The 9,176-nt window shown below is 46.4% G+C and overlaps 1 protein-coding gene across 2 annotated transcripts in view; it reads right to left on the bottom strand.

Moving 5' to 3' along the window:
* The window catches only part of LOC119455403 (uncharacterized), a 210,586-nt gene that overhangs the window by 183,802 nt on the left and 17,608 nt on the right, over positions 1 to 9,176 (bottom strand). The window lies entirely within an intron of this gene.

The raw sequence follows: 9,176 nt of genomic DNA on the forward strand, positions 1-9,176 counted from the left end.
TTGCGAATGCTGAGCGGGCGACGTTACTTCTGTATTGTCACGAATGTAACATTCGAAGTATAATGATGCCATTTATATCAAAATATCAGGCTGAGTATCATGCGAATTATCAAACGGCAGACGCTACCAAATCCCGACCGCAAGCTTAACCAGTGTCGCTGAAAAGAAAAGTGTACAATTATTGAATTCTAGCATTCTACCGGTGCTAACATACGGGGCAGAAACTTGGCGGTTAACAAAGAAGCTCGAAAACAATTTAAGGACAGCGCCAAGAGCGATGGAACGAAAAATGCTATAGGCGTAACGTTAAGAGACAGGAAGAGAGCGGTGTGGATCAGAGAGCAAACGGGGATAACCGATATTCTGGTTGACATTAAGAGGGGAAAAAAATTGAGCTGGGCAGGCCATGTAATGCGTATAGGGCAGGTAACCGGTGGACCATTAGGGAGAGAGAAAGACATTTATTATGGCAGAAAAGCTGAGAGGTCGGCCTGAATCAAAGTCCTGACCTGGACTGTTAGAGTTGCAGAACGAGTGCCAAGGGAAGAGAAGCGCAGTCGAGGAGCGCATAAAATTAGGTGCATTATAAAATTAGGAAATTTGCAGGCACAAGTTCGAATCAGCTATATCGCAAGACGCGGTAATTGGAGATTGCAGGGAGAGGCCTTCGTCCTGCCAGTGGATATAAAAATAGTGCGATGATGATGATGATCAGGCTGAATGCCCATACCACCGAAATGCTTATACAGTGTCGGATCACGCAGTCTGCTAACTTCTGCGGAAGGGTGTACATGTATTACAGGGCAGTCATCGGTGCCCGTGCCGATTCTACAGTATGTACTACATATGCTACTCGCGTCGCGCGTCCTATACGGATTAGTCATGTCTGTCTAAACAGTTCCGTGTAAGTTCCGTGTTCCGTCTATACAAGTTTCGTGCAAAGGAATCGTTCCCAGTATTGAAACTAGGCCTATGTTGTGAGATCCTGCCAGAAGGTGATCGCGGGCGGGTGTATGTGAAGAGCGTTACGGTATACTGTACAAACACCTATGAAGATCAATTATGTCGCTCGCACTTATGACTCGAGCGGCCGAATCAGTGTGATGCAATAGAAATCGATATTTGTGCGTTACCGGCCGGTTTTGAGAATGCTTGTGACCAGAAGGACGCTCCGGAGAGATGGTACACTCAGTCGCGCGTATACATTGAAATAATAAACAACTGCGGTGCTACGACTCCTTCTTTGCATTGCAGTTAGCCACGCGGTCAAGCGCTTCTTACAGAAGTGTGCAGCGCTAGTACCTGACTGAATTCATTGAGCATGAATTTTAAGCACGCTCGCAAACGAGCCCCTGGACTGGGGGCCCTAAATAAGCACAACGCGTCATTCTCATGTGCATAGCGCTTCCCCTTTGCCACGTACAACAAAAACAAGCAAAATTAAGGTAAGAAAACAATCATTTTTCTTTTCTTTAAATAGGAGGGGGCGGGGGGGACGCACTTATACCGAATCAACACGCCCAACAGCCCCCAACTTTTTCCAGGAATGGCTTTCTTCTCCTCCAAAACTGCGGCCGGCTTCGCTCCGTCTCAGCTGTGATCAACGGAAGAAGGTCCGCCAGTTGTTCCGGGAATGGGCCCGTGCGGAAACCACACAGTCGCAACTCACGCTTCAACGCGGAACCAGGTGGGTCGATGAGCTATAGCACACAAACAGAGGCGTGTACTCCTCCGCCCCTGTATTAGCGGGCAACCCTATAGTTTAGCTTTCTTTCTTTCTTTCTTTCTTTCTTTCTTTCTTTCTTTCTTTCTTTCTTTCTTTCTTTTACTGTCGTTGCGGTTCTTGCGTTAAACAATGAGGACGATCGTACGTAGGCTTCTCGACCAATAATTTACACGCGCATTACACGAATTCGTCTTTAAATGCGCACACTTTCATGAGAAAGTTGTGCGCATTTACTTGAAACTCATAACCGGAAGGGGCTCACAAAAAAAAGTTCGATATATAGGTAATTCGATATCTAAAATAAAATTTTTATACAAAAATTTTCAGGGGGATTTTACTGCTGTTCGTTATACACAATAATTCGTTATATTTGGGTTCCATATATCCGGGTTCGAGGTGCGTGTGTATGTATATATATATATATATATATATATATATATATAGAGAGAGAGAGAGAGAGAGAGAGAGAGATCAGAGATTCTGCGATAAAGACGATTTTCTTATTGACGGCTCCAGTCCAACCTTGGCTTTGCAAATTTTCCTGCGTACTGGTCAATTTTAGCTTGCGCGTCTGAATTGCGATTAAATTCAGTTTTTTTCTGCTTCGGCGAGCCTGTTGTCCGTATACTGTGGCTCACAGGCGCAGACGCGCCGCAGCCAACAGCTCGAGGACCAACAATCACAATTTTTTCTCTCGTTTATTTAGGCGCATGTGTAGACCCTATCGCTTTAAGATAAAGACCACCTATAGACAGCCCGGGGACTTAAGGCATCGCGCTTAAGTTAAGGTCGAATAATCTGTCTGTATAGCGTATACGCGCTGAAAGCCGTGTACGAAACCGGAAGGAAATAATACACTCGCTGACGACAGCACAATTAACGGTCGCTACTTTCTCTCTGCCACTTTTCCTTTACAAATACACCGAGTGCATCGCGGGGCACCTCCTTGACAAAAGAATATGTCGACCGAACAACGGTGGTGTCATATTCAGTTTAACTTAATAGTGATAGTTCTTTTTAACTTAATATTAAATTAAATTAAATTGCGGGTTGTTACTCGTCAAACCCACGGATTTTATTATGGCGCACGTCGTATAGTGACGGGCTCCGGATTAATTTTGATCACCTGGGGTTCTTCAACGTGCACGCTATGCGCGGTACACGGCCGCCACGGCCAGGGATTCGATCGCGCGCCCTCGGGTATACGTATATATACTGGTTGTTATAGGCATACAAAAGAGCATGGTCAAACACACACACAAACACGTATACGCCATGCCACGCAACACGTGATTACTGTAAGTACGCATAATACCGAAAGAATTGTCCGGGTCTGTTACGCGGGCGGAAAACGCGACGCTGACCCAGGAAATCCTCACTCGGAGTATCAAGAAAGTGAGAAAGAAAAAAAAAAGAAAAAAAAAAGCAACAAGGCTTCGTACCGCGAAGCACCACGCAAGCAAAGTAACTACGTACGCAACGCACGAACAACGACACCAGTAGTAATATATATATATATATATATATATATATATATATATATATATATATATATATATATATATATATATATAACGCCGAGTAGTTATGGAAGCAATAAAGGGAAAAGTAACTTTTCTTAATTGTCTTTCTCGATCAAAACTAAAGCAAAGAAATGTAGAAAACGCCGCGCCCCATGTCGGTGCCTCCTCCCCTTTACGTTTTCCCAGAAAAGGCATGCGTGGCACGCCCCCAGCGGTTCACGGAACAGATGCTACTGTTGCCGCCCGAACCTAACGCCTCCGTGTAAGACCGCTCCAACGCGTAGAACAGAGGCGTCCTCCTCCTTCGAGGTAACATAGAAAAGCGCTACCGTGAAATGAGCAAAAGAAAAAAAAAAAAAAAAACATAGGTGCGAGCACTTAGTGGGAGCAGGCCAGCAGTAGCCGCATCAGGAATAAAAAAGGCGCACCGGAGTGCGCAGGAAGACAGAACACGACGACAGTTGGCGGAGGAGGAAACGGAGGAATGTTTACGAGGCTTGCCTAGAGAGAGGGGGCGCCGGCGTAGATGCGTCTCACCTAATACCGTGCAGTGTCATGGACGTCTTGGAGCTGGCGTTTACAAGGTCAATCAATCAATCAATCTGGCATGACTCGACCTTGAGACGCTGTCTGTCTGACGAGCAATGACTACTGTCACCTGTCACGCAATATATATATATATATATATATATATATATATATATATATATATATATATATATACCCATGAAAGTGCGCGACATTCTCGGCCCATGGCGGCGAAACTTATGCGCTTGGCGCGCAACGAAAGATTTCTCGAAAGCCTATACAGGTCTTGCTGATACATTTTTAATTAGCTTTAGTGTGCGTGTGCGCCCCTGTGTGTGCCGCACTTTTTCTTTTGTTTTCTTTTTTTTTAGGACGGGGGGGGGTTGCGTATATGATACTTCTCGCTTAACAGATAAAAGTAGCAAGCCTATATCCGTCAGTGAGGCCGCCAGCTACGAAAATGTCGCCAGCGTCTCATCAGACTTATGAGCCAATCAACCAATCTCTGACGCTTGCCACTTAAAAGAAACTAAGCAGGGCGAGGTTGAACAACACTAAACGCCCTGTAACAATAATTTACAGCGGCGCAGGGAGAACTCCACGAAAAGTAGTCATGTCACCGCGCGCTATTAAAAAAGAAGAAAGCATAACAGACAAATGAACATAACATTTATGTCATCGAAATATACTTATACAACACACAACTGGAACCACAACATAGGAAAGATTAGACCGCTGACCTGCGGTGTCATCATCGGCTGATGATGATGATGATGATCTCAGAAATCAAGATCGCGCGGTGCATCGAGGAAGTTGAAGTGAGATGGGTTCGCGACCGGCAGAATGCGGATGTTAGGCTTGTAATGTTCAGTTTCGCCAGGTTTGGACGGCTTAGCACTCTACGCCGGTAAACCACGCAGAAGTGTCTTTTCCCACATCGTATTTTGGTGCCGAAACCCGGAAAGCCAGCCAGTGTCTTTGCAACGTGCACGGCTGCGTCTGGCAGAGACATCTGCAGCCAGACCGTCGAGGAGCGCACAGATCATACACAGATGACACACAGCAGACCAGGGGCCACATTCACAAAGCCTTCTCCACCCGTATTCACAAAAAAAAAAAAAAAAAAATTGGAGGACGCTTAAGCTTCGCCTTTAAGAGTGGAACGCGACAGAATTCAAAGATTGCTGGTATGTGATTGCTGACTGCTTGTCACGCTTCCCGGAACTGCAGCTTTCTTTTTTTTTCTCCACCTTGGCCTCCGCGCGCCGTGGCTGCGCGGAGGCGAGCGCCCTCTGGATGGTGTTTTTGCAAGGAACGGAGCGGGCTGCGCCGCTTTATGAATGGCAGAAACGCTGGAAAAGGGGTTTGTGTTTGAGTTTCCGCGTAAGAGAATTATGTTTTCTCGTGCATTCAAATTACAATCCGACGCTATCATGTCTGTAGGTTGTGTTTCAAGTTGTACGTTACGATTTTTCTGACGCATTTCACTTTGGGAAATTCGATTAGTTCAGTATCGCCTCTGCGCCACGCGGAGGGCCGCCGTGGTTGTGGTTTGGAATGGTTTTTCGCCAAACGACGGTCGGCGCAGACACCGGAATTTTCGCGACACAGGGCCCTTAACGCTGTCGCGTTAAAACCTCTACGCTCATAAGAACAGATTTCAGCCAATCGTGATGCTGAATCTATCGTTATCAAAAGCGGCCGGCCAATTAATGGCAAATATCAATTACGAACGAAACGTTTTGTAAATGCGATCCATCGTTCGTAAGTGATCTTTGTCATTGGCAGGGCCCCTCCGCTAATAGTATGTCCAGCACGAGCATTGGCTGGAATTCGCTCGAACAATACTAGCGTAAGAAATTTCTATGAATACAGGCTCCAGAAGCGCTTCTGCAGTCTTAAAGAGACCAGTCCACAGGACATCTGGGGCCGAATTCACAAAACTTTTCGTTGTTGAGTGCTCAATGTTTGCCATTGGCCGACGTCTGCTCTTACAAACAGTTTTAGCGTAAAAACAAAAAAAAAAAAACAGCAACTTGTTTGTTTTTTTATACCCGGAGCATGATCATAACTGAAGACACAGAAAGGCAACTTCCGCCTAGTTTTCAACACCCCCCCCCCCCCTTCCGGAATTAGTGCAACAAAGCTTCACAAAAGCTGGAAAACAACGCGTTGAGATGAAAAAGTAACTGAATTCATGAATGTAAAAAAAGAAGAAAAAATGAGGGAGAACCATATTATGAGTGTGCATGTTTCTTTCGCCCCCCCCCCCCCCCCCCATTCCGAAACTGCAATAGGCATAGATGAGCAGTTAATGACAGTGCCAGAAGGACCCGCGATTGGTGACGCGCGCTGGCCAATCGCAATATGTATGATACGACACGGCTGCCAACGCGTCGTCCAATAGGGGATTACGGAATGTCCTTTTCCGCCTGCGAAACAGCCCTCGCGAAACGACGACTAACTGGACCTAAGTTAGTCGGCTCGCGCCAGCTCTCGTCCTCGGGATGCTGCACCGTTTTAGCGGTGGGAGGAGAGGCAAGGGGGGGGGGGGGGGGGACGTTTTCTCTTAGGAAGAAGCCCGAGAGAACAGAGGAGCCGGCGAGAGGGTACGTTTTGGGAGAACGGTAGCCGCGTAAAAAGGGGCGGGACAGGACCACGTGACGTACAGCTAGAGGGAGGGGAGAGAGAGAGAGAACATAGTGCGGTCGCGAGCGCCATCTGCCGCGTATCTGAACTGGAGCGCGCGCGCACACACACACACGCTCTCGCTCACAAACTCAGGCACGCACGCAACCAAGGGGGGAGCGCAAACAAAAGTGCCGCATTCTTTCGCGGAAAAGCGACAGCAGTAGCAGCACGCAAGGCCGGCAAGCCAGCGGACGATTGTTTCTCGCAGTTTTATTTATGTCTGCGCGCGCGCGCTACGCCACACACGGGCCGAGTTCCTATCGCGGAGCAGCAGCAGCAACCAGAGCGCCGCCGAACCAAGTCGCGCGTTGTTGTCAATCTTGCGCGCCGCTAGACAAACGACGCTATACGTCACCCCCCCTCTTTGCTGCCCCGGGCCGGCCCTGGAACAATCACTCGCGTTTCTTTTCTGTGCCCGCGCGCAAACTGGTTTTCTTTTCGCCCCCTCTCAGCCTTAAAGTTGGCAATTTGTATGCACTTTTTTTTAAAGAAACGGAGCGAGCGGGGCGAGGGTTGCTGCTAGAGGCTAGCTTCTAGCCAACTCGAACGGTTCCCGCGGGCCACGCACGTTCGGCCTGCAGCCGTTCGCGGCGAACAACTACTCGTCGACTTTCTGACGAAGCGGAACAAAGAATATATATAATGGCGCGCTCCATGTGCGAAGGGGCTCACGGAACGACGCGTGTCCCTCTAGAGCCCTTGAGCGCGCTTTGGCCTCGAAATGCCTCTAAAGTTTCACGGAATCGAAGCGCGCGCATAACAGCGCCTTCGCAATCTCACTCGCGTCCTTTTACCGTATACGCTGGAGGACAAACAAGGTCGAGAAAAAGAAAGGGGGATTCGAGAGACTCGATTTTTTGTTCGTCGCAACCATACAGAGAGACAGACAACGACGCCGGAGAAAGCATAAGTTATTCGTTACGTTTAGTTGAAATGCAGTAATAATAAGGTAGAGGGAAATGAAAGTGCATGGACGAAAGGATAACTTGTCGCCAGGTGGGGACCGAATGTCGCCCCTTGGATCCGCTTCACGCGAGCGGTGCTTTACCGATTAAGATATCCGCGGCGCCATGCCCTATACTGAAACGGCCCGTACGCCATTCCGATTCCGTATGCTTTCCGTATATAACTCTTGCGGAATCTATTTGGGTTGCTTATAATTAAGCGCAATTTCCGTAAGAATCTTACGGCAAACATGGAATAATTGGAGTTTATGCGGAACGCTTCAGTGTATATAGGGCATCTTCCCCTCTTTATTTACAATAGGTGTTACATTAAAGTAAGGCTTAAAATACACACCTCAATGTTACATCATAGATTTTCTGTCGCTTCGCTGTTCGGCATTTTGTCAAACGCGAAACTGTCGCATCCCGCAACCTTATTCAGCATTTCTCCGTGAAACCGAAACACACACCGCCGTCAAACTCTGCAAGACTACATGCCTGGCGCAGTAACACCACGTGCAGAAGCTGCGCCCGTCAGGTTTATCCCTTCATGGCCAATTTTTTATTTTATTTATTAAACGTATCTCTCTCTCTCATTGCCACTGAAGGTTGTCCGCTATTATAGCCTGCTCTTGTCACCCTTGACGCAAGCTTGTTCGTTTCTCTTGCTGAATTCCCGGATGAAACGAACTATCCCAGCAGTGTGACGACCCACAGGTGGGCGGGAACTCCGATTTTATACTAGCCCTTCATCGCGTCCATGCAGGCATAATGATGATGATTTATTGGCATCGATCCGCTTCGAAACGAGGCGGGGACAAGTAGTCGCCTAGCCCGCTTGAGCTAATCAGGTAGTCATGCATATCAGTCCAGCATTTTGCCTACATCTCCTTAATCTTGTCTCCCTTCCTTAAAACCTCCATATCTATACATGGTAGGTTACCTATGCCTGTAACGAATCCGCTCCTATCAATCTCTTCCCTGCCTCCCACATTCTTTCCTGCTTAAAACATGTATAATGTCACCTCCTCGCGGCCAAATTATCTTTTACAACGCAATAACATTTTAACGTTAGGTTACATTATGACACGATTCGTAAGTTTTTAATACGTTTATTGTGATACATCTTCCAAGGTTTGGTTGATTCATGGTGCTTCGTGGATGACTGAATGCCCACGACAGGCGAGTATAGGGGACAGCTATAGTGTACGCTAAAGTGCGGTACATATCTTCCCAATTTCAAATGCTGTGCACCTCTTGCGCATACGCGATCAATTAATTACACCTCCGATCCTTGAGGTGGATACTGTCTGAAATTTAATTTACGTCACGAAAGAAGAGAGTGCATATTTTGTGATGCCGTTTAAATAATACCCGTTAAAACAATTTTGTTAGCTTGGAGAGTGATGTTATACGCCAAAACTATCATTTTCTATATTAATATTATTACTTTTTAAAAGAAATATATATTTTAATGTATTATTGTTTAAGAAAATTCATACTTTTGATAAGTATGCATGTCGCATCCTGCAGTCCCTACTGAAAAAGCCCAGTATTCCCCATAACTCCTATATATATCCAATAACATCATATGACATATATATGACATAATCATATATATATATATATATATATATATATATATATATATCCAATAACATCATATGACATATAGGAACAGCGGGTTTTTATATGAGATCATGTATGTTTCGTATCGGATTATTGGATATGGGACTTATGGGGCATATGGATTTTTCAGTAGGG

The sequence above is a fragment of the Dermacentor silvarum genome, chromosome 6, assembly GCF_013339745.2.
Source record: "Dermacentor silvarum isolate Dsil-2018 chromosome 6, BIME_Dsil_1.4, whole genome shotgun sequence".
NCBI lineage: Eukaryota > Metazoa > Arthropoda > Arachnida > Ixodida > Ixodidae > Dermacentor > Dermacentor silvarum.